We start from the raw sequence: 27259 nt of genomic DNA on the forward strand, positions 1-27259 counted from the left end.
CAAAAGCTGAAAATTGGTCTGGTGAGGAAGGGGGTTTAAGTGCCCAGTGGTCAAGAGGTTAAACAATGTCATTTTTCGGGTTGTAAAAAATGATCGTGTGTGGGCTAAAACGACATTAAAAACCCGCGCATGCACAGAAAGGGAAAATGTATTATCATACTTACCGTAATTTTCCTTTCCTGATGGACTCCATGGCAGCCTACGTGTGGGTTAATCCCGCCTCCTCTCCAATGTGATAGGACCCCATACCCATAAAAGTTAACTCACCAATAGCCTCAGTGTTCCGTAACTATCCCGACTCCATAATTTCAGGGTGGGAACTCCGTCTGCCATGGAGTCCATCAGGAAAGGAAAATTACGGTAAGTATGATAATACATTTTCCCTTTTCCTGACTGACTCCATGGCAGCCTACGTGTGGGAAATAACTAGCCAGACCACACGGGTGGGTATGCTCAACAAAAAATATATTTTAATTTGTCCCGTCAACTGACAAAACTGATAAACCAAAATTCACAGAAGACAGTGCTGCAGGTTCAACACAATAATGGGCCATAAAGGTATTTATAGAAGACCAAGAGGCCGCTCTGCAAATGACGTCCGGGGCCACATGACGGGCTGCTGCCCAGGAAGCTTCCATCCCTCTGGTGGAGTGAGCTGTTACCGCCTGTGGAGGAGCCAAGCCCTTTGCACAATAAGCCTGTTGTATCGTCCGGACGATCCAGGTTGCGATTGTTCTCGAAGAAGCCTTCTTCCCTTTGTTCTTGCCTGAGTGCAGGACAAACAAATGATCGGAGCGTCTAAAGGTAGATGTAATTTGAAGGTATTCAGTGAGTATCTTGCCCATGTCCAGAGGGTGAGTCTCGTCAAAATCTGGGGATTTAAAAGTAGGGAGGACTACTTCCTGATTTTCATGGAAAACCGATGAGACCTTTGGTTTGGAGCCCAGCATAGGTATCAGAACCACTCTATTTGGAAAAAACGTGAGAAACGGTTCTTTGTAACCAAGAAAACCGATCTCAGACACTCTCTTGGCCGAGGTGATAGCGACCAAAAAGGCGATTTTGGCTGAAAAGTCCTTTAACGAGGACGGGGAGGGCCCCGACATACTGAGTCCGTTTAAGAAATCGAGTATTAACGGAAGATCCCATTTGGGGAATCTTGTCTTCCTTAGAGGTCTCAGCCTTGAAGCTCCTCGAAAAAATTTTTGATTAGCGGGTGAGCTGCCCAAGAAATTCCAGAGAAGGCTGATAGTGCCGAAACATGAACCCTTAGTGAGCTTACAGACAGGGGAAGATCTAACCCTGATTGAAGAAAGCCTAGGATGTCTTGAATGTCCGGGTTCCTGAAGGATCTGCCTGAAGCTAAAGAGAATTCCACAAACTTGGCCCATTTCTACCGTACACTTTGTGCTTACTTTCCTTGAGCTCATAAGAGTAGAGATCACCCGAGAGGCGCAGCCAAGGGATTCCAGCCTTTCCCTTTCAAGAACCAGACCATCAGTTTCATCTGAGCCGGGCAGGGATGAAGGAGTGATCCCTGGGAGAGAAGGTCTGGTCTGACTGGTATTGGAATTGGGTCCCGAAGACTCAGCTGGACCAGGAGAGGGAACCATGGCCTGTTCGGCCAGTATGGAGCTACCATCGTAACTTCTACCTCTTCTGCTTGAAGCCTCTTCAGAAATTTCAAGATTACTGGGATCGGGGGAAAAGCATACGCCCTCTGGAATCTCCATCGATCCGTTAGGGCATCTGTCCCGATTGCCTGACTGTAATAACCCCTCGTGTAGAATTTCTCCAACTTGGCATTGAACGGGGAGGCAAAGAGATCCACTTGGGGATTGATTCCTAGAGATAAGATCCAACGGAATGATTGGTCGTGGAGAGACCATTCGTTGATGTCCACTTGAGTTCGTGACAGAAAATCCGCCTGGGAGTTCTGAATACCCGGGATAAAGACAGCCGTCAGGTTGACCAGATTTACCTGGGCCCACTTCATAATGGGTTCGACTTCCTGAAGAAGAGATGAACTCTGAGTCCCGCCTTGTCTCTTGACATATGATACTGCCGTGGTGTTGTCCATCCTCAGCATTACTGATTCTCCCCTCAGGAGTTGGGAAAAGGACTGCAGGGCACACCAAGCCGCTCGAAGCTCCAGAATGTTCGAGCCTGGATTGTGGAGGCGAGCATCCCACCTGCCTTGCGCCATGTTCGTGCCGCACAGGGCCCCCCAACCGGAGCCACTGGCATCTGTCGTCACCCTGACCCAAGAGACTGGAGCGATAGAGTGGCAATTCAGCAGATTCTTCGGTTGAAGCCACCAGAAGAGGCTGCCCCTCATAGTTGTTGATATAAGAATCCGTTGATTCTTGCTCCCTGACTTCCACTGTCTGAGAAAGCCGGATTGGAAGGGACGTAGTCTCCATAGTGCCCATTTCACCATTGGTGTTGTGGATACCATTGTTCCGATGATCTTCAAACATTGATGTGCTTTTAGATGGCGAGTACCTAGGGCCCGAGAAATCCTCTCCTGAATTACCGGAATCTTCTCTAATGGTAGAGAGATGGTCTTCTTTACCGTGTCGAATTGAGCCCCTAAATAGACTAGACACTGAGTTGGCTCCAGGTGGCTTTTTGCTAGGTTCAGGAGCCATCCGAACTCGGACAAGGTCGAGATAACCTGATCTCTCTGTGCCAAGAGATGAGTTCTGTCTTGGGACAAGATAAGGAGGTCGTCCAAATAATGATAAAGGCGAACTTTCTTCAGTCTGATGAGAGCTACCACTGCTAGAAGGATTTTGGTGAAGACCCGTGGCGAGGTTGTAAGGCCGAAGGGTAGGCACACGAACTGAAGGTGTTCCTGATTGATGTGAAACCTGAGATACTTGTGTAGCTCTGCTGCTACTGGGACGTGAAAATAGGCGTCTTTTAGGTCCACGGAAATCATCCAGTCGCCCGGCTGTATGGCTTGCTGTATTGTCGATAGAGTTTCCATCTTGAATTTTCTGCGTGTTATGAAATTGTTCAAATACGTCAGATCTATGACTGGGCGCCAGGTACCGTTTTTCTTCTGTACCAAGAAGAGAGGGGAGTATACCCCAATAAACTGTTCGTCTTTTGGAACGTGTACTACTGCTCCTTGGTTCTTCAGGAGGTCTATGTAGTCTAGGAGAACCTGTCTCTGTTCTGGTGACCCTGGAAGAAGGGTGGAAATGAACTTGGGATGAGGAAGACTGGAGAAGGACCATGCGTGTCCTGAAGTCACGGTCTTGATAACCCAAAAGTCCTTGATTGAGGCCGCCCAAACGTGCCGATAGAGGAGTAGACGTGCTCCCACACGATCCGCTTGGGCGGGCGTTGTTTCAAAAAGATTTCCCCTGATCGCGTCCGCTTGACGCCTGGGTAGTTGAAGTGGGTTTACGAAAGGAGACTCTGCCCCTGCTCCAGTTCCTTCTGAAGTTCCCGCCAGGTCTGTAAGCGCGAGCTTCCCTAGCGCGGTCCGGGCTGTGTCTCTGAAATTAAGGTTTCTTTTTCCCGGTCTGACGCCTGTCCTGGGGAAGAAAACCTGACTTGCCACCAGTAGCTTTAGAGATGGCGTCATCTAGCTTGTTGCCAAATAGGGTTGACCCTTCGAAGGGGATTTTACACCAGTTTTGCTTTGATGAGGGGTCAGCGACCCAGGGGCGTAGCCAGAGGGCCCGTTTTGCCGTCACAGATGACAACATAATCCTAGCCAATAGACGGATTAAGTCAACGGAAGCTTCTCCTAGAAATGCAACAGCCAGCTTCAGTTCCGCAGCGGCTGAGTTCTTGGCCAGGTCTTCCGAGATGCCTTTGAGGAAAGAGTCTACATTTTCCATCCAGGCCTCCATAGCTTTTGATAATGCCGCTAACGCTAAAGCCGGTTTGCACGCTGTGCCTGCCAGGCCATAGATCCTTCTAAGGTCTTGGTCCATTCTCCTATCAAGACCATCTTTGAAAGAGACAGAGTCGGCAAGCGGTAGTGTGACGTGTTTAGCCAGTCTTGTTACTGCAGCATCTACCAGAGGAACATTCTCCAGATGCTTGACATCCTCCGGTTTGAAGGGATAAAGTCTTGAGGTTTTGTTAGCCATGGAAGACTTTTTGTCCACCTTGCTCCATTCTTCTTCAAAGATATCCTTTAGTTCAGTCAGGAACGGGAACATAGGGCGTTCTTTCCCCAAGCGTTTAAAATATTTTTTCTGCTTGGCTGGAGAAGTGGATTGTTCTTCCCATAGAAGAGCCTCTTTAATTGATTTGATGAGCGGTATCACTTGCGCGAAATCAAACTCTAAGCCTTCTTCGTCACTCTCTAGATCACCTTCGAGAAAAGCTGGTGCGGAGGCTTGAGGCTGGGAAGGACCTGGATCCTCATGGATCTCGATGGTCGGAGAAACAGACCTGACAATATTGGTCCGACTCTGTGTGTGGGAAATATTCTCTCTTAGAGTTCGTTGAACCACACGTTCCACCAGAGACTCGATATGATGACCTTCAGTCTCTTTTTCCCCGACCGCATGGACATAGCATCGGTCGCATAATGACTTGCCCTCAGGGACACGAGTGTCACATCCCCAGCAGGCTCTGCGATCAGAGCGACTATCATGGCGGTGGGAGCGGTGTCGTGAGGAGGAATGTGAGCTTCTCCTCCGGTGGGAAGAAGTAGATGGAGATCTACGCTTGGACCTCGACTTTGAAGAAGAAGAAGTGCGTTGCGGTCTGGCAAGGTCTTCGGCGTTCGGTTCTGGATTGGAAGGGCTAGAAAAAAACATTTAGGGAGGAAACTGTCAACACACATGGATTGTGACTAGCAACCCCTAGCCCGAACCCTTTCCCGCACATACCTTGTGCGTGAGGGCTGGCCGCCTGTAGACGGTGACTGGTCCATAATTCCCGGACCTGCGTGTAATGGGTGACACTAATTCGGAACCAATAAGGAACCTATGGTGCCGAACAATACAAAAGAACATAAGCATACTGCCCCTTTAAGGCCGGGTACACACGGACAAACATGTATGGTGAAAGCGGTCCGTCGGACCGTTTCCACCATACATGTCTGCCAGAGGGCTTCTGTACGATGGTTGTACACACCATCGTACAGAAGTCCGCGCGTAAACAATACGCGGGGCGTGTCCGCGGTGTCGCCGCGTCGATGACGCGGTGTCGCCGCGACAATGACGCGGCGACGTGGGCGGCCCGCCTTTAAAATGCTTCCACGCATGCGTCGAAGTCATTCGACGCATGCGAGGGACGGCGGGCGCCTGGACATGTACGGTAGGTCTGTACTGACGACCGTACATGTCCGAGCGGGCTGAATTCCAGCGGACTGTTTTAAAACAAGTCCAGGAATATTTGTCTGCTGGGAAAAGGCCCGGCGGGCAAATGTTTGCTGGAATTCGGCCCGCTCGCGCCCACACACGACCAAACATGTCTGCTGAAACTGGCCTGCGGGCCAGTTTCAGCAGACATGTTTGCTCGTGAGTATGGGGCCTAAGAGTAAACGTTTCTCTTTTTTTTTTTTTTTTTTTAAATAAATAAATAAATAAAATGATCTAAATAAATAAATAAATATTCAAACAAATACATAGTAAATTAATTTTAGATTCAAATTAAATAGAATAGCTTAATGAATGAGCAATTAATATAAGATAATAAGCATATAGCAAGGAAAGGTAAAATCAATTTAGCCAGAAGCAAAGGATTATTCACTGACCTGACAGCCAACAGAGTAACACAGTCAGTCAGCTGCTCGCCTGTAGGGAAACCCAATGCACACAGGCGAGCAGCTGTTTTTTAAAACGTCCGCCGGTGACGTCACACGTCCTCCACGTACGCGCCTGCGCAGTGGACCGCGAACCCACGGCGCCTGCGCGGCCGCCGCGGGAACCAACGGACTGCGCATGCGCGACCAAGCCTCGCTCCGGGAGCGGGTACAGCGCATGCGCGGGGCTCAGGCGATGGGGAATCAGGAAGCCACAGGCGTGCTGGAACGCAGAAGCGCTCCAGCCGCCACATATACACAAAACAAACAACATAGATTAACAAATAGGCGACTGCCATGGATATATAGATAAAGATGGACCTTGCCAGCCGAATCCGGTCTTCAGCACACGCCACAGCAAATAACCAGATATGCTGGGCAAGCTCTCCACCCGCCCATGGCTGGGATCCGAGCTGCACCGCTTAAAGTGTGCCCTTTTCATTCCTTGAAGAATATGACCTTGATCCATGGAGGAGGAAAAAAAAGGAACACTGAGGCTATTGGTGAGTTAACTTTTATGGGTATGGGGTCCTATCACATTGGAGAGGAGGCGGGATTAACCCACACGTAGGCTGCCATGGAGTCAGTCAGGAAAGCAAGTTATGAGACGGGAGCGCTCGTTCTGGTAAAACTACCGTTCATAATGGAGTAAGCACATTCATCACGCTGTAACAGACAGAAAAGCGTGAATCTTCTTTTACTAACACAGAATCAGCTAAAGCAGCCCCAAGGGTGGCGTCATCCGCATGGAACTTCCCCTTTATAGTGCCGTCGTACGTGTTGTACGTCACCACGCTTTGCTAGAGCATTTTTAAAAAACGATGGTGTGTGGGCAACGTCGTTTTAATGATGAAGTTGGATTAACGTTGTTTTTTCTACATGCCGAAAAACGTTGTTTTTTCTACATACCGAAAAACTTTGTTTTTTTTTTCATGACGAAAATGATCAGGTCTGGATAGACAAAAATAAGAGTTATTTAGTATGTAAATCAGCTTTCATATATGCATATTAATCTGTGTAGTAAGCTGTTTTTCTGGAGTTTAGTTTAAACATAAAATGTGTGAACCATTGGGATTTAGCACAGTTTCAGTGTCTCCGGGATAGCTCTGGTAGTTCACTGATTAATTTTACTTGTTTTTTTGGAGTCCTTCAGCTTGCTCTTTCCTGTCATCAATTACAGCCCATTTTAATTATTTCTTCTATATTCTGTTTGTCCACATGTAGCTCCCGCTTGGAACGTAGCTTTACTACCCAAGTCAAAATCACCTATTATCTTTTTTTTTATTTTTCTTATTTCATTCCTACATCATGACAGAAGAGACAGCTGTGACTTTACTTATTTCTTTTTATAATCATCATGGTGTTTTAATAAGAGGACTGGATTACAATCTCAGCTATGCCTTGCTGAGCACTCAGCTTCCTGAATAGCGAGACAGAAACAACATTAATTGGCATCACCAACCATCAAGAAAGTATCCAGCTGTCCTTTAGTGAAATGAATGTGTCACCAACCAAGAACAACGCTATTCAATCCCCAGAACATTCTGTATACCACTGCTTATTTTTTTTTCCAAGTTAATACCAAGTAGCACAACCTTGTTTTATCTTACTTCATTTTACTGGTTTTCATTGCTGCTTTTTTATTATTTTGTTTCAAAAGAAGACATTAAATTACAAACGGGGCATAATAGCTGCACTAATTGCAATGCCCCGAGTAATAATATGCTTTTCATTTTTAGAGTGATCATTCAGAGGTGGAATGAAACGTGTGATTGGGGGAAAGAGCGGTCAGACCCATAATTAGCTGTCACTCGTGCCAGGAGACATCTGCAGGTGAAATAAGTTAGAATGACAATTTGCAGAGAAAGGAGATGGGAACGATTTAATGTTATATTTGCATGTCTTGCTAAAAAGGTATTTTGAAATTTTAAGAGTGGGTGAGAGGGATGATTAAAAAAGCCAAATAACCTAAAATATGAAATGGTTTATAAAATATATTATCACAATGTTTAAAGCTCTACTCCATTTAGTTAGTTTTTTTCTCGAAAGAATTGGGAAGTGCTAAAGTATGTTTAGCCTTTTTTTACCAGTTTATTTTTTCCTGTCTGTGCCCAGTTGGGGAAAGTTTCCTTCAGTTCTTGTTCCAGAGAGGCAACAAATTTGTTTGTCGATCACCACCTAAACACTTGGCAACTATCTAGAGTGGGTAGAATTATGGGATTTTCTATTTGCGCAGGGTTAGGTTGAGGAACTATAAAAGGTAATAGTGTTTTTTATATTTATGGCATGGTCAAGAATCAAACTAAGTGAGATAGGATGGTATGCATATTTATTTTTTTGATGTCTGTGCCCAATGGGGGGAGATTGCCTTCACTTCCTGTTCCAAAAGTACGTCAAACCACTACCTTAAAACGTTGGGGCTATCAAGAGTGGTAAGAATTATGGGATTTCCTACTAGCGTAAAGATAGTTAGGTGGCAGAAATCAAAGACTGAGAAAATTTAATATTGCTTCTTTTAGATTGTAAGCTCTAATGAGCAGGGCCCTCCGATTCTTCCTGTATTGAATTATATTCTAACTGTACTGTCTATCTTCATGTTGTGAAGTGTTGCGCAAACTGTTGGTACGATATAAATCCTGTATATTAATAATAATAATAATATGTATTGTATGGCCGAAAATCAAACTAAGCAAGATAGGATGGTATGTACATTAAATTTTTCGCTGTCTGTGCTTCACTTCTGGTTCCAAAGATGCATCAAATATGTTTGCTGACCACCACCTAAAAGCTTGCGGTCTATCAAGACTGGGTAGAAACAGGATTAGAGGATTAGGTTGTGGGAGATCAGAAAACTAAAGGATGTAAAATTGTTTCTTATATTTATGGTAATGCCAAGAATCAAATTAAAGGAAAAGTACAACTAAAGCTCTTTGGCTGTACTTCTCCTGTGGATCACAGGAGTGAAGTTTGTTCTGCACTCCTGTGACCCATTTTTAACAGACAGCAGGCTAAAGAATGCAGTTGGCTACATCACAGGGCTAGTTCAGGATTGGGCAAGATTGCAACAATGAAGTCAGAATCCGCCCACATACCTGGACCGGCACCCGTTCCAGGTATGTGCCACTGAGGGCCTGAGCTGGACGCTTCCGCCCCCTCCACAGACCAGCGCTCCAGTGAGCTCTGACAGTCACCAGTTCTCTGTTCAGGGAGCTGTGAGAACCGAGTGATCGTCTGTGTTCGATAGCTCGGTTCTTAGTGTTAGAGGCACCAAAGAACAGATAGGGTAGAAATATGTGAGGTTAGGTGGGGGAGATCAGGGAACTAGAGAATGTAATATCATTCCATATATTCATGGTATGTTCATGGTATGAGTTAGGGATCTATTGTAGGGTGGCCATGGAAGTTGGATGGGGCTTTGGTACTTCCAGAAGGACCCACCATGGTGTGTCATTGGGTTAGCTGCAACGTCAGTATATACGTTATTTGTGCTGATTAATAATATTTCATAAGATTTGGTGCTTCAAGTCCACCATCTTGTTCATTTTTAATTATAGTCTTCCTGGACACCATGGGTATGTGGCCATGCCAAATGAATTTAAACCTGTTGTTTTGCATAGCATATAAGGCATGCATAGATATTATGAGTGAAAAAGTACAAGAAAAGCTACAGGAAATTTTGCGCTTATGGCTGCTGAAGCTTTTGTGGGAAAAAAACCCTTGTAATATTAAATGGATTTGTCAAGAAATAGTATACAGATGCTAAACTAAAATCTAAAAACTAAAATCTAAAAACAATTCTCTAAATAGGTTAGAATGTTGGGATTGTATCTCTGATCTCTCAAACAAAATTTGACAATTAAGTTTACACTTTTAAAATGCTATCTTTGAATTTTGACGGAGCAGTTTTAATTTGTCAACATTCCTTTCTTAGCTATATTTCACCAAAGTGAAAACTTTTATTCATTGAGCTGCTTGATATAATAAAAAAAACACATTTACAGGGTGTTAAATTTAGTTTTTTTTTATTTACTATTCTTTGTATTTTGCTTGTATTTAAGTGTTATCTATTCATTGGTTTGCTGTGATTTTTTTTTCTGTCGACAAAAAAGGTAAGAACATGTCTAGGATAATTAATCTAGTGTTAGATCCAAAAAGGAAAATGTAATTTTTGCAGCCTACAAATCCTTAATTGTTATGGCTGCATTTATTTTCCTTTTTAGGCTTTTTTTTTTCTTTTTTTTTCACCTGGTGATCTGTCCAGTAACACAATTCCTGTCTTGGAGTGTCTCTGCTCAATTGGAGGAGCAACAGAGACACCTTTGGACAGCAGCACTGTCAATCGGGGGACAGGGTAGGGTTAGATGAACTAAAAAATGTTGACTAACAAATTGAGGCTGAACTCTTTAATCAGTTACAACTGTTTTTTTTTTTTCTTTTTGTTATAGTTACATAAATGAATACAATCAATTTCTGGTTTTGGGTTAAAAAAAAAAAAGAGAAGCCATTAAAACACATAGCCCCCCTTAAAAGCTGCCAAAAAACACCAGTTGTACTACCATATTAACTCCAACACATTTTACTGGAAAATTTGGCCGAAATCTTATGATATTTTGCCGAAATATTAAGCAAATTAAAAAGAAAATTTTTACTCATCCCTAATTTATGGTTTAATTTTTAAAAACCACAGTGCCGAGAACACCAGTGAGGGACCCCCAGTAGAGAAGGTTCAGAGCTGCTCTGTGCAATACCGTTGCACAGAGCAGATACGTATAAAATGTTTATTGAATGAATAGAGAACTCCACGCTATGGTAATAAAAATATAAATATATTAAAAAAGCTGCTCCCCTAAAGTGGCGTGAAAACAACTTTGGCAATGTGGGGGGTGTATAATATTAAGGGGGCGCTAATACTAAGTGATAAATAAATTCCAAATTCTAGCTTGAAACAATATATTAACTATAAGGTCAACAATATAATAGTGATTTAAAGTGCAAGTGCTTATATAATGACAACATCAAAAAATAGGTGCAAACAGGTAAAAAAAATGCAACAATGGTCACTAAATGATAAGCATTGGTAAGTCCATGCATCAAATGGTTGACTTGAGAGTAGACACCATCACCACGGAACAGATATCAAACTGGCGACACCCGGTGAACGATAGAGGTAAGTGCCTACTTACCAGACCACCATGACCCTTCGTATGAAAAAAGGATCAGGTGGAACTTTAGTACAGTTGGTGGCCTAAGGTCTGTACTGGTACCTGGATGGGACTGGCCAGGAATGGACTCCAACAGAAGAAATTATCATGGATAAAATGAAGAAAAAAGGGCCATAGTGAAGTTCTACGATTAATTGTAAAACAGATTAAAAACAAAAGCCAAATGGCCGCTTACTTGTGCAAGTGCCGAGACCTTGGCACTAAGGAATCAATCGTATTGCAGCTAGATGAGATGTGGAGCACCAGCTGCACTGTGTCTCACTCTCGTGGGTAGGTGTAGCGTGCGTTCCACCGCCCCTCTGTGCCAAATCTGGAAGTGGCTGAACGTGTCCAGGAATGCCTTGACGTACGTTTCATCTATTGATGTCGTCAGGAAACTTCCTGGTCACATGATGGATGTTATATTTATAACCGTGGGTGAGATGTGATTGGTTGTATGAACAACACAAAATAAATGTAAAAAAACAGCAGAGCCATCTTGTGGACAATTTGGGTACTGCAGTCTTGTAAGACAAAAATTAAAAGTAAATAAATCGGCAGAGCCATCTTATGGATGAATTGGGTACTACAGTCTATTACAAACCTTAGGCAACCAACTGTACTAAAGCTCCACCTGATCCTTTTTTCATACAAAGGGTCATGGTGGTCTGGTAAGTAGGAATTACCTCTATCTTTCACTGGGTGTCGCCAGTTTGATATCTGTTCCGTGGTGATGGTGTCTACTCTCAAGTCAACCATTTGATGCATGGACTTATCATTTAGTGACCATTGCTGCATTTTTTGGACCTGTTTGCACCTATTTTTTGATGATGTCATTATATAAGCACTTGCACTTTAAATCACTATTATATTGTTGACCTTATAGTTAAGATATTGTTTCAAGCTAGAATTTGGAATTTATTTATCACTTACTATTAGCGCCCCCTTATTATTATACACCCCCCACATAAAATGTTTATTATTTTAATATAAAAATATATCTTTTACAATGGCTTTATGTGAATTTTAAATTGTTTTTTTTTCCGACCCAACCTGGTCCAAAAAAATATTTTCCTTCACTATTTACTGCTATTGGCCAGGTGAATATCGTACGATTATTAATTAATAATAATGGTAAGATTTTGGCAACATTTTCCTATTTCAGCAAAATGGGGACTTTTTCTAAAATATTAAAATATTAAATTTTTAACCAGAATATTGAGGAAATTAAAAAGCCAATTTTTACTCATCCCTAATGGATGAGATGCTTGATTTCTGAAAACCGGAATAACTTTTTATGTCACACAAATTAACTTTTTTAAAACATATTTCCCTTAACCTTCCTTCTCCTCTCAATGTAAAACTCTGTGGGGTGGATTTACTAAAACTGTGTCACTCAGAATCTGGTGCAGCTGTACATGGTAGCCAATTAGCTTCTAACTTCTAGCTTCTAACTTAAAGCGGGAGTTCACCCATTTAAAAAAAAAAAAAAAATCTCCCCTTAGCTTCCTGCTCGTTCGGTCTAGGGGAATCGGCTATTTATATTAAAATATGTGCAGTACTTACCCGTTTTCGAGCTGCATCTTCTTCCGTCGCTTCCGGGTATGGGTCTTCGGGAGCCGGCGTTCCTTCTTGAGTGACAGCCTTCCGAGAGGCTTCCGACGGTCGCATCCATCGCGTCACTCGTAGCCGAAAGAAGCCGAACGTCGGCGCGGCTCTATACTGCGCCTGCGCACCGACGTTCGGCTTCTTTCGGAAAATCGTGACGCGATGGATGCGACCGTCGGAAGCCTCTCGGAAACCTGTCAATCAAGAAGGAACGCCCATTCCCGAAGCCCATACCCGGAAGCGACGGAGAGGATGCGTCTCGTAAACGGGTAAGTACTGCACATATTTTAAAATAAATAGCCGATTCCCCTAGTAATAACGAGCAGGAATCTAAGGGGGAAAAGTGCCCTCTAAGGGTGAACCCCCGCTTTAAGCTTGGTAAATCCAGCTTTGACAAAAAAAAAAAAACAAGAAGACGATTGTTTCAATGCAGAGCTGCACCAGATTTTGATAGATCCAGTTTTAGTAAATCCCCTCTGTGTCTCACAAGGATCTAAAGGCATTTTCAACACAACTATCGGTGTGTTGCACTGGTATTCCCTAGCTCAAGGGGCCAGATTCACAGAAGAGATACGACGGCGTTTCTCTGAAACGCCGTCGTATTTCTCAGAGTATCTATGCGACTGATTCATAGAATCAGTTACGCATAGATAGCCCTTAGATCCGACAGGTGTAATTGTCTTGCACCGTCGGATCTTAGGATGCAGTACCTCAGCCGCCGCTGGGTGGAGTTTGCGTCGTATTCCAGCGTTGGGTATGCAAATGAGGTTTTACGGCAATCCACAACGGTTTTTCGCGTTCGTTACGTCGTTGCTAGTCTAGTTTCCCGTCGCAAAGTTAGTCGTCGTTTTACCTGCCCTAACTTTACACAGCCCATGTTATAGTATGGCTGTCGTTCCCGCGTCGAATTTCAATTTTTTTTTCTTGCGTAAGACGTCCGGGAATACGAAAGTACGCTATGCACGTCGCCGTTCGAAAAAATTACGTCACTTCGCACAAAGCACGGTGGGAATTTCAAAACGGAGCATGCATAGTAGGTCCGGCGCGGGAGCGCGCCTAATTTAAATGGCACACGCCCCTTTGAATTACGCGGGCTTACGCCGGAGGCCGCCGGCGTAAGTTTTCACGCAAGTGCTTGGTGAATCAGGCACTTGCAATGAAAACTTGCGGCGGTGTAACGTATATACGATACGTTACACCGCCGCGATTCTACGTGAATCTGGCCCTAATTTCTGAACCTGCTCTCCACTCCCAACTCCTCAATGCCCCAAACCCCTCTCTTACAAATCTACCACCCCATTCAAATGCCAAGAGACACAACAATGTTCAAATGTTGATGACTTGTAAAGTCTCCACATCAACATTGCATTTCTTCTTGGGACTTTTTATATTATAAATAAGTAAAACAAGAACAAAACTTGAATGTGGTCTTGGGAGTGCTTTTCAATCATTGGATCTCAAACACTTACTGTATAGCATGTTTCACAACCTAGCGTGATATATATGACTTCAATATCTTCACATGAACTTTTTCTGCGGGTGGATTAACTGAATCTTTTCATGTAACATCAATATTGTAATAAGTTTTGTATTGTATTTTTATTGGATTTGCAAATACATCTAGACACAATAATGTAGATTTCTCAGAAACTACACATGATATTATATCTACGGGCGAGAAATACAAAGTAATATTTCTTCATGAATAACACAAAACACGAATCATATTCGAGTGAATATAAACAAACAGAAACACAATCACAATGTAGTATAAGACTATTATACCTATCTCTTCCAGAGGAGATGTTTTTATACCGAGGGACAGTCATTCATCTTTTAATACTAGTAAGAGTAATATACTGTGTTTGAAGTTGATTAATGCAGAAAGTTTTAAGTTTAGGTGATAGTTTTTATTGGTTAACTTAAGCTTTTAAAGATGCAAGCATTCAAGACTGTTAAACTTTTGCCGACAGCATAACATATACACTATATTACCAAAAGTATTGGGACACCTGCCTTTACACACACATGAACTTTAATAGCATCCCAGTCTTAGCCCGTACGGTTCAATATTGAGTTGGCCCACCCTTTGCAGCTAGGGTGAAAGAGCTTCAACTGATGGGCACTGATGAGGATGCACTGATATGTAGAATTGATGGGCACTGATATACAGCACTGATAGGTGGCACTGATGGGCACTGATAGGTGGCATTGATGGGCACTGACTGGCGGCTGTGATGGACACTGATAGGTGGCTGTGATGGACACTGATAGGTGGCTGTGATGGGCACTGATAGGTGGCAGTGATGGGCACTGATAGGCAGTACTGATTGGAACTGACAGGTGGCACTGATGGACAGCACGGATGATGAGGTACTGACAGGTTTTACTGCTGGGCACTGATTGGCACTGTGATGGATACTGACTGACACTGTGGTGGGCACTGATTAGCACTGATATGGGCACTGATTGGCACTGTGAGCTTTGTTATTATGGGGCATTGACTGGCAGCTTATGGGCACATTTTAGAACCTGTTGTGGCACATCTGAGGGGGCTGTGCTGATAATCAATGTGCTGATCAAAGCTGTCACATGAAAGATAAGTTGTGCCCCCTCCCAGACATTAAAAAATAATTACTTCAAGTTTAAAGTGGTTCTAAAGGCAATGCATTTTTTTTATCTCTTCTCTGCATTAAAGTGGTTGTAAACTTCACGCATGAAATATGAACAAAACATATCCCTCAATAGTGTGTTCTTGTCTCAATCCAGAGCACTAAGTGTCATTTCTGCCTGCTGCCTTGTTCCCCTGCTAAAAGCATGAGCCACTTCTGACAAGTTCTCCGGACACCAAAAGAAAAATGGTGACAGGAGGTGAAGGGAGCTCCAGCTGATTGACAGCCTCAGCTCTGTTCCGGTGTGCTGTGTGAAGGGGGGTGTGTCCCTTCCCTCCAATCAACTCTCAGAGCTCTCCTCACTGATGTACATTCAATTTTCCACCCCCTGTTTTTCAGAGCTGTGTAAATTCTACAGTTTTAATGACTGTAGGGGAAGGAAGATAAACAGGTACAAATTATGTAGGAGGATTTGTTTCATCTGTGTATCACCTGAGGCCAGACGCTTCACTGGATATGTGAAGGTTTACAACCACATTAAGGTAAAACATGTCCCTCTAGTAGTAGCCCCACACCTCCCTATATATTTGCCTGATTCTTATCTCAATCCAGTGCTATGCCTGTCTGCAGCACTGCTGGTCTTTGTTCCTGTGATAACATGAAAAAACGTCACATGACTGCAGTGTTGTAATTGTCATTCTAAAGCCTCATACATTTCCATCGGACAAATCTTTGGAATTTTGTGCAAAGGGCATTGGCCGCGAATTTGTTCTGCATACAGACGGCAGAACTTTTTCAGCTAACATACACACAACTATGTGTTTTTTCAGCTCTTTACCGCCACCCTTTGGGCAACGTCTGCTAATGTTGTGCTATGGTTAGCATTGGTTCGGAAAATGCATGTTTGTACTTTGGATTTTATTCCGATGGACTTGCGTACACACGATCGGATAAGCTGACAAGACACATCAGCAGCCAATCCCAGACGACGGCTGTTAGTGACGAAACGCGTAGGTGTGGCTTGTCGATTTGACGTCATTACACCTCTCCACCTGGAGATACACAGACACGGAGCATTACAAACACTAGAAGCCGTGAGGAGACCCCGCGCTCCCATATGAATACTAACCGCACATATTAACATCCATTCTGTAAGTGCAATACTTTGTGTGGCAAATTAAAACCTTGTTTACAGTATTACGCTATGGCGCTTTTTTTGTTTTATATGTTTTGAGACGCTAGATACCATTCACACCTCTGTTACCCAGCTATCAACCGTGGGTCCATAGGGAGACCTTAAACCGCTGTGTTCATAGAGACTGCCGTGATAGCGGTCATAAAGTTAGGGTAAGGAGACTACAATACCACACTTTGGGTGTTTCACTGGTGGATGAAGATTTTCTGTCACTACTCGTATCTATTTTTACACATTTTTGAATTTTGTATCCAAATTTTGGTACCGGCAGCTCTTTCTCACATTCACTGTGCAGTTGTTCGTTTTCATTATCTAGCGCAGTGTTTTTTCCTTTTTTGGTTTGTTTTATAAGATATATTTGTTGTCAGACAGTTTTAAAGCATGCTATCCAACGTTTGTTGTCGGAAAATCCAACAACAATTGTCCAATGGAGCATCAGACAAACCCCTGCCATCACACATTTGTTGTCGGAAAATCCGATCGTGTGTACAAGGCTAAAGTGTGACAATGCCGAAAATTGGCCTGGGCAGGAAGAGGATAAACGTGCCAAGTAGGCAAGTGGTTAAACAATTTTACTTTGCAATTTGCGATGACAAGCTACATAGACTGTAAAAGCAACACAAAATACACACGTGGTTTCCTAAATGAATGTTGATTGCTGCTTTCTTAATTATTTATAATGTTGCAAACAGTTTTCTTGCAGTCAAAGTGTCTCATCCTACTAGTTAAATGACCTTTTTTATGTGTTTGGGCAACAGCTGGATTACTGAAAATGTAAGATAAAAGATGAGCTTTAATTAAATATGATTAGTTTTTTATTTATGTATATTTTATCCCAGTAGATAAATTTAGATATTTACATATTTTAACTACAAAATGCAGAGAAATCTATTTATCATCTATTTATCATTTCCCCTAGCATGAATCTGAAACACAAACAAGAAAAGAACGCACAAAAAAGGGAACTCTGGGAAAATAAAAATGAATAATGTAGGGGGGAGGATGGTTTGTTTGGCCATACGCAAAACAATATTTTTCATAGATGGGAGCAATTAGAGGATTCCTTGCCTCCACTGGGCATTGTAGGGGTGAATTGGCCAATAAGCTGCACTCACAAGCTCATGTACTTTTCATTGCACAAACATTTTTTTTTTTTTTGCAGGATTTTTCAAACATTTCCTTAACCCCACAGAAACCAGAAACAATATTTTATCTGCTGTTTGGATAACAGTACAAAATCTGTGTTTTGTAATTACATTTTTTGGAGGAGGTATATTAGAAAGGTAATGCCACACCAATATATGGGAGTCTAAAAACTGTTAATAATATGCTTTTTAACTTACAGTTTATTTCAAATTTCAGTTTATTTTGTAGCCGAATAACACCTATTTTATATTTGTTACATGTTTCTATTAAAATAGTGTAGCGCCTGATTACTTTTATAGCAGGTGTTGCTGTAAATTTAGAGGGGGTCAGAGAGTTAGTTGCCTCTGACCATGTTTATTTGGCTAAATTTAAGGGCCTCTGCTCCAGCTCTGGCTGTACTGTGTGTCCATGGCTGTTTTCTGGGGGATCCTCTCTCCCCCAGAAGGCAGGTGGCAGCAGTGAGGTCATGGTCGTCATAGGTTCAGGGTCGCCTGGGCAGTCATCCCATTACCCCCGTGTGTGGCCCTCCTGCCCGAGGTGTGTGTGTGTTGCAGTGTTCCTGGTTCCGGGACCACGTTGGTCTGGAGCATAAATCTACCTCGTAGAATCAGTAGGCAGGCTGAGTCTGCAATTTGCAAGTGGTCCTGGGCTGTGCGTCCCGTGGGAGGAAGCCGATCGATGGAGAACCTGTCTGAGGGATAACGCCCACGAGGCTGGTGTCTCAGGAGAGGCCTACTTGCTCATCAAAGGACACTTTGTTTCTGAGAGGCTGGACGATGGTCACCTATCAGTTCCTGTCATAACTAAAGCTGTTTGAAGGAGATCCGGATGCTGAATCCAGTTGAGAAGCGCCCAGAGGTGATTCAGTTTGCATGTGTTGCGCTATATAAGTTTCTCACTCACTCACTCACTCACTCAGAAGGATTTTGGGCCAAGACTGTCTCCACATTTAGGAGGGTCGTGGCAGAGACTTCACCCTAAAGTTTCCGAGTGACACTCTGGCTGCTAGGCTGGTGAGAGAGGCCTATTCAGGTTCACTATACCCACTCTGGCTAGAGTGGCAAAGAAAGTTGTCGTTGGAAGCATGACTGTTTCCAGTACCAGTTAACCCTGAATCCGCCAATTTCCATTTCTCCTATTCATTCACCTATTACTACTTTATTCGTTTTACCCGGCTGGGTAATAAAGCACAGAAAAGACATCGACAGTGTGGACATTAATTTTATCACAGCTTCTATTCAGTACCCTAGACAGCAGGAAGAAAGAGGTAACATGCCACCCAAATCAAACCAGCAGCTCCTCCGGGGGTAGTGCTACAATAGCATAACTTAAAAAATGTAAATAAAAAAATTGCAGCTTACCTTTTTTTTATGCTCTATTCTGAGCCCTCCAGCAAGAAAAAATGCTAAGTAGTTTTATTTGCTAATGACTGAGGGGGCTGGGCAGCTATGTTTGCCAATTGCCGTAATTAGCCGTGTCTGTACTATGCAATCATTATCAATTAAAACTAGATTTGAACATTGTCTGTCCTAACAAAGAGTTACAAGTATAGAGACTGGGGGCCAGATTCTCAGAGGAGATACGACGGCGTATCTCCAGATACGCCGTCGTATCTCTGAGTCTGGCCGGTCGTATCTATGCGCCTGATTCATAGAATCAGTTACGCATAGATTTCTATTAGATCTGACCGGCATAAGTCTCTTACGCCGTCGGATCTTAACTGCATATTTACGCTGGCCGCTAGGGGCGTGTACGCTGATTTACGCCTAGAATATGTAAATCAGCTAGATACGCCAATTCACGAACGTACGCCTGGCCGACGCAGTACATTTACGCCATTTACGTTAGGCTTTTCCCAGCATAAAGTTACCCCTGCTATATGAGGCGTAAATGCGGCGCACCAATATTAAGTATGGCTGTCGTTCCCGCGACGAAATGTGAAAAATGTACGTCGTTTGCGTAAGTCGTCCGTGAATGGGGCTGGATGTCATTTACGTTCACGTCGAAACCAATGACGTCCTTGCGGCGTACTTTGGAGCAATGCACACTGGAAAATTCCACGGACGGCTCATGCGCCGAGTCAGGGTTGATTTACATAACACACGCCAAGCTTACGCCGGCCAATTTACGCTACGCCATCGCAACTTTCTTTTAAGAATACGGCACTTGCCTGTAAAAGTTGCGGAGGCGTAACGTAAATAGGATACGTTACACATGCACAAAGAAACGCCATTCTACGTGAATCTACCCCAAGGTTTGTTGGATTATACGTTAGTGAGGACAGACAAGCTCACTCTAATGGCATATACACACCATCCGAATATCAGACAGAAACGATCGTCCGAGGAAGAATCGTGAGATTTTTGGATCGTGTGTAAGAGCCGATCACCACAGTTCATCCGATATTATTAGATCAGACAAGCATGAAAATTTTCCTCGCACAATGCCAGATCATACGATTTTCGTTTAGTCAGTACAGTTGAAAATACAATACAAATACATTACAACACATGACATCACTTACGATTTTTTTTTCTGTCATACGAGAATTTTTTTATTGACTTAATTTTTTTTAAGGCATGCTGTTGCGAATGGGAACTTATAACAAACATATAGTGTGGTTTTCTCAAATTCAACTGCAAATGTGTGAATACACTTTGAAAAATTCCAGTTTTGAATCATTTAACCACATCCTGCCCAGCCTATAGCAAAACTACAGCCGGGCGATCGTTCATTATTCTGACTGTGCCTCATATGACATCCAGCAGTATAAGCCGCTCGCACGCCCTCCCAAGGGTGCACAGCGCGGCGATTAATAGTGCAGTTTGTCGCTCTGATACACTGCTTCTCCGATCTCGGTAAAGAATCTATGACGTAGGCTCTTTACTATGTGATCAGCTGTGTCTAATTACAACTGATCACATTGTAACCAGGTAGTGCCAGTTATTTGATTTTCCTCTATTCATGCAGGCAGGGCACGAGTAGAGCCTGTAAGCAGCTCTCCTGACAGGGGGGTCTGCCCTGATAATCAGAGCCCACCTAGAGCACCAATCCATGCCCACCAGGGATGCCAATCAGTGCCCATCAGGAATGACCATCAGTGCCCATCAGTAATGCCTGTCAGTGCCTCCTCATCAGTTCTGCCAATTAGTGCTGCCAATTAGTGCCATCTATCAGTGTCCCTCATCAGTGCCCATCATTGCCCAGCAGCGCCAACCCTCAGTGCCCATCAGTGCCACCTATCAGCGTCCATCATTGCCACATATCAGTGCCAGTCAATGCTGCCTATCAGTGCTGCATATCACTGCTGCCTATCAATGCTGCATAATAGTGCCGCCTATGGCCTAGTACACACGGAGGACCGTTTCCGTGGATAAATCCTCTGGCGGATTTTGATCTGATGGTTGTACTAACCATCAGATCAAAATCCCAGCGGAATTCCCTCCGCGGTGACGTGTCGCGCCGTCGACGCGATGATGACGCGGCGACGTGCGCGACGCTGTAATATAAGGACTTCCACGCATGCGTCGAATCATTACGTCGCATGCGAGGGAGGGAATCGGACGGATTGATCCGCTGAGTCTGTACAGACCAGCGGATCAATCCGCTGGACTGGATTCCAGCAGATAGATGTCTTAGCATGCTAAGAAATTTTGATCCGCTGGAAATCCATTGCCCGGAAAAATATCCGTGGATTAATATCCGCTGGATCGTACACACCAGCGGATCTATCCGCTGAAACCGGTCCGCGGATAAATTCCAGCGGATCGATCCTCTCGTGTGTACGGGGCCTATCAGTGCTGCATATTAGTGCCTCATCATCAGTGCCCATCAGTGTCATCTCATCAGTGCCCATCAGTGAATTAGAAAACAAATGTATTTACAACAGAAATGTTTTCAATATTTTTGGTTATTTTTATTTGTTTGGCAAAAAATAAAAACCCAGTGATGATCAAATACCACCAAAGGAAAGCTCTGTTGGTACAAAAACAATTATGAAAATGTTATATGGATACAGTGTTGCATAACAGAGAAATTGTCATTTAATGTGTGACAGTGCTGAAAGCTGAAAATTGGCCTGGGCAGGATGGGGGTGAAAGTGCCTGGTATTGAAGTGGTTAAAACAGGCAAAACAAAAATTGTCTATATACAAGAGGCATGGGCATTCCAACTTGGATCTTTATAAAGACCAGTCGCTACTTTGCTCTTACCTTGTGAATGGTCTTGCATAAACCACCACACCCTATAAAGTTTCTTATATATCAGTAATCAGTATATCAGTAATCCAGCGTCCTTGTAAATTTGTGTCTACTGAATGAAATATCAAACAATGTTCTCAGTTATCTTCTGTGGACTACAGGACAACTTCCGTCTATACTATGGAGATGATAAAATTGAGAGGTGTTCCTGATCCTAAGATGCTTCCTTCACAGGGCATCAGTACAGAGTGAGCATTGTCACCCTAGAACAGAAAGTGTGTTACTGGCAGGAGTAACAGGTGAAAGCTAAGGAGTAAAATCTGAAAAATGTAAGAACTAGAAAGCTATAATAAATAAAATGTTTGTTCCTGAGTTTAAAGCAGAATTAAACTCAAAAACAAAGTTAATATACCACTGCTTGCCAATCCTTAAATGTAGTGGCTGCCTTATGCCGTGTACACCTGATCGTTTTTTTTTCTAATGAAAAAAGACTGATTGTGTGTGGGCCCCATCTGAATTTTTTCCATTGGTGTAAAAAAATAGAACATGTTTTCGATTTTTCGAATGAAAAAAAAAAACGATAGGAAATTCCGATCATCTGTGTGGAATTCCATCGGAGAAAAATCCATGCATGCTCAGAATCAAATCGACGCATGCTCGGAAGCATTGAACTTCATTTTTCTCGGCTCATCGTAGTGTTTTACATCACTGCGTTTTGGACGGTCGGAATTTAGTCTGATAGTGTGTAGGCAAGACTGATGAAAGTCGGCTTCATCGGAATTTCGACAAAAAATTCCATCTGATTTTATTCCATCGGAAATCCGATCAGTTATTAATTTTTTTTTGGGACCAACACTCAAGATAGGGGTGTTAAAACATATGGATCCAGCTAATGGTTTCATTACTAGGGTATATATGAGAGGGGAGAGGGGCCATCTGTGTCTAGTCATGTTGGAAATGCCAAAAGGCTTCCTAGCACTAGGCAGAAAATAAAGACCTAACAATAAAATGCTGTCTGATAGGCCAGATTTAGGGAGTACTTCCTTAACATATTGCAAGTGCCTTCTATGGCCTCGTACACACAACCGAGGAACTTGTCGTAAATGAAACATCATTTTCCTCGACGAGTTCCTTGTCAGGCTCGTCGAGAATCTTGACAAGCTTTCTTTGCGTACACACTGTCAAGACAAAATCTCGTCGTTCTCAAACGCGGTGACGTTCAACACGTACGACGGCACTATAAATGGGAAGTCCGATTCCACTGGCACAACCCTTGGGGCTGCTTTTGCTAATCTCATGTTACTGCGTGTTAAGTAAAAGTTTGGTGAGAGACGATTCACGTTTTTCAGTCTGTTACAGCGTGACGAATGTGCTATCTCCATTATGAATGCTACTTTTACCGAAGGCGCGCTCCCGTCTCATAGTTTATTCTGAGCATGCGCGGGTTTCTAAGCATACACATGAACGTGTTCCTCGTCGTAAACCAGCCCGACGAGAAACACGACAAGGAAATTGAGACTCCCAGACGAGGAAAAAGAGAACTTGTTCTCTTTTTTGCTTGTCGAGATCCACAACAGTTTTCCCTCGGGAAAAAAAAAGCTCTGCCATAAAGTTTCTTGATGAATTCTGTCAAGGAAAACGGTCGTGTATACGAGGCCTATTGAATGCCTTCTCTGCATCCAGGGAGAGGAGCAGAAAAGGCAATCAATGGTACTCTGACAAATGGATGATGTCTATGTAGCGTCTGATGCTTGTCTGCCTGGAATGAGTCCTGCTCGGTCCAAATTAACCAGTTGTGGGAGGTATTTGGCTAGGCATATTGCAAGTAGTTCAGTGGAAATTGATATATCTGCGTTAAAAGGGACATCTATAGTTGGCAGGGTTATTTGTGGGTTTACCAGGTTTTGGAATTGTGACTATGAGGGCTTTAAGTGATTCTTTGGGTGTCTGGCCAGTGCAAAGTGATTAAAGGTTTTACAGATGTAAGGCAATACGTAGGACGAGAAAATCTTATAGTATTCATTACTATAACGGTCAGGTCCTGGGGATTTATGGAGGGGCAGGTTTATAATAGTCTTTGCAACGTCTGTAAATTTTGAGAAGAGATCATTTATTTGATTTGGTGTCAAGTTTGGGAGATGTATAGTTGAATAGTTTCAGATGTAAGAGAGGATTTAGAAGCAGTACTATTGAAATTGTAGGGTGTAAAATTCACAAAATTGGTTAGCAATGTCAACCTGCTCCCTTGTGTGGACATGAGATAAGGAATCTTGGATTGTTTCCATTTTTATTGCTTGTCCAAAAGTTTTTGGCCTTGCCAATCAATATACGCTTATTGCAATTTTTTTTTTCTTTTTACCAAAAAGTAAATATTTGGACTTATCTGACTAGAGCACCTTCTTCCACATGTTTGCCGTATCCCCTACATCAGTGGTCATCAACCTTGTCCTGCAGGGCCCACTAACAGGCCAGGTTTGCAAGATAACTGAAATACATGACAGGTGATATCATTTGCTCCTCAGTGATTGCAGTATTCTAGACTGCATCTCCCCAAGGTAATACATAAAACCTGGCCTGTTAGTGGGCCCTGCAGGACAGGGTTGATGACCACTGCCCTACATGGCTTCTCGCAAACTGCAGATGGGACTTCTTATGGCTTTCTTCCAAAAATGGTTTGTTCTTGACACTCTATCACAAAGGCCAGATTTGTTTAGTGAATGATTTAGGCCCCGTACACACGACACAGCCAGAAACTCGATCGGAGCTGTATTCTGCCGAGAAACCCGGCCGTGTGTACACTTTCGGCCGAGGAAACCGACGAGGATCTCGTCGGGCCAAATAGAGAACATGTTCTCTATTTCCTCGTTAGTCAACGGGGAAACTTGGCTCGCCGAGATCCTCGGCGGCTTCACAATGTACTCGACGAGCAAAACAATGTGTTTTGCCCGTCGAGTTCCTCGGACGTGTGTACGGGGCCTAATAGTTGTCCTGTGGACAGATTCTCCCACCTGAGCTGTGGATCTCTGCAGCTCCTCCAGAGTTACCATGGGCCTCTTGGCTGATTCTCTGATTAATGCTCTCCTTGCCCGGCCTGTCAGTTTAGGTGGACGGTCATGTCTTGGTAGATTTGCAGTACTCTTTCCAGTTTCGGATGATGGATTGAACAGTGCTCTATGAGATGTTCAAAGCTTGGGATATTTTTTTTTATAACCTAACCCTGCTTTAAACTTCTCCACAACTTTTTTCCTGACATGTCTGGTGTGTTCCTTGGTCTTTAATGATGCTGTTTGTTCAGTAAGATTCTCTAACAAACCTATGCGGGCTTCACAGAACAGCTGTTTTTATTAATTAGGTGACTTCTGAAAGCAATTGGTTCCACTAGATTTTAGTTAGGGGTTTCAGAGTAAAGGGGGCTGAATACAAGAGCACGCCACACTTTTCACATAGTTATTTGTAAAAAAAAATGTTGAAAAACATTTATCATTTTCCTTCCACTTCACAATTATGTGCCAATTTGTGTTGGTCCTTCACATAAAATCCCAATAAAATACATTTACATTTTTGGTTGTAACATGACAAAATGTGGACAATTTCAAGGGGTATGAATACTTTTTCAAGGCACTGTATATATCTCCATAACATCTAAAAATTGCTAATCTGCAATATAATACATTTTTGCTTTTGGGTTTCATATAATTTAAAGCCAAACCCCTGTAGTCACCTAAACATGATAAATTAGGTGAAACCTGAAACTGTGGATACCATTTATTAAATAAACAATGAGGTGTCAGAGCAGGAACCCCTTCTGAACGGAATGCTTTCTGAAATGTATAAACTACTAACAATATTTTAAAGTGAATTTTGTTAACATTTCTATTTGTTCACTTGCAATGAAAAGCCATTCTAGACAAAGGCAATGTTAATATTTTGTATTATTGAACATTTCTTCAATTGCTCACCAACAGCAACACGACGTAAAGAGCTTTAATAATATCATCAATCTGTCTTGCATAGAAATTATTGGCTAATTACTTTGTAATGAGTTCCTACTTATACGTTATTAGACATTCTGTAGGCAGGAATTAATGTATGTAAATTAGTCATTTTTTATTTTGCTGTTATGAAAAATGTTGTATTAAAACCTAGAGAACATTTTATTTGGTTTTGTTTAAAGTGTAAATATGGACAAAATATGTTTTTATTCGTTTTGGATAGAGTAGGGGAAAAAATAAAACCCTAATAAATTACAATTTTTGGGGTCTGTGTCTTGTTGGGAAGCTTTTCGTTCACTTCCTCGTCCAGCAATGAAGATTCCTTTCCCCTCACTGCCTGCATGGGTGAGAAGTCTAAATGATCCCAACTACTCACTTTCTGTCTTAGTGACGTGTTCACCAGGGCAAAAGGAGTTGCAGAATTTACTTAGAGGAGACACAGATGGCAATAATAACTTGACAGAAGTTCTAATCCCTTTCCACTCTATTCAAAACTAAAAAAAAAAGTTTTGGTTATACATACACATTTAATATTGTAAATGGAGTGTGTTTTTAAGTAGACCTGTCATCAGGACTCAGGGCCGATCCGCCCTATAGGCTCACTATGCAAGCCGCTTAGGGCCCCGCAAAGCTGTGGAGGGCCCCCCAAATTTTACTAGAGGCCCCGCCTGGTGAGTAGTCATTTTCGGCCCCTCACCCCGCTTCTCAACTTGCTGGCTGCATGGGAGAAGAGGTAAGAAGTCGCCCCTCCCGCTTCCTCACTTTAATGTAAGATCTAATTTTCAAAAGCAGAACCCCCCGCCCCACCCCCGCTTCTCAACTTTAATGTCACTGTCGTCAGCGCCCCCCGCTTCTCAACTTTAATGTGACATGTCATTTTTGCTTAGGGCCCCAAGGAGGTCAGGATTGGCATTATCAGGACTGGTGCAAGGACTTTTGACACCCTAGGCGAAACATCATTTTTCTTCCCCCTGGCCCCACCCCCTTTTCCCTGCCCATGTACATCCCACCTATTTAATGAAGCACCCATCAAATGCAGCCTCACCAGTGCCCATTAAATGCAGCCTCGTCAGCGCCCATCAAATGCAGCCTCACCAGCGCCCATCAAATGCAGCCTCACCAGCGCCTATCAAATGCAGCCTCACCAGCGCCCATCAAATGCAGCCTCACCAGCACTCATCAATGCAGCCTACCAGCGCCCATCAATGAAGCTTACCAGCACCCATAAATGCAGCCATATCAGCGTCCATCAATGCAGCCATACCAGCGCCCATCAAATGCAGTCTACTAGCACCCATCAATGCAGCCATACCAGCGCCCATCAATGCAGTCTATCAGCACCCATCAATGCAGTCTACCAGCGCCCATCAATGCAGCGTACCAGTGCCCATCAATGCAATCTACCAGCACCCATCAATGCAGCCATACCAGCGCCCATTAATGGTACATTCACCAGCGCCCATCAATGCAGCCTACCAGTGCCCATCAATGTTTGCTTGCTTCCATTCATTTGGGAGTCGGGACACA

This window comes from Rana temporaria, chromosome 4 (genome assembly GCF_905171775.1).
Source record: "Rana temporaria chromosome 4, aRanTem1.1, whole genome shotgun sequence".
Taxonomy (NCBI): domain Eukaryota; kingdom Metazoa; phylum Chordata; class Amphibia; order Anura; family Ranidae; genus Rana; species Rana temporaria.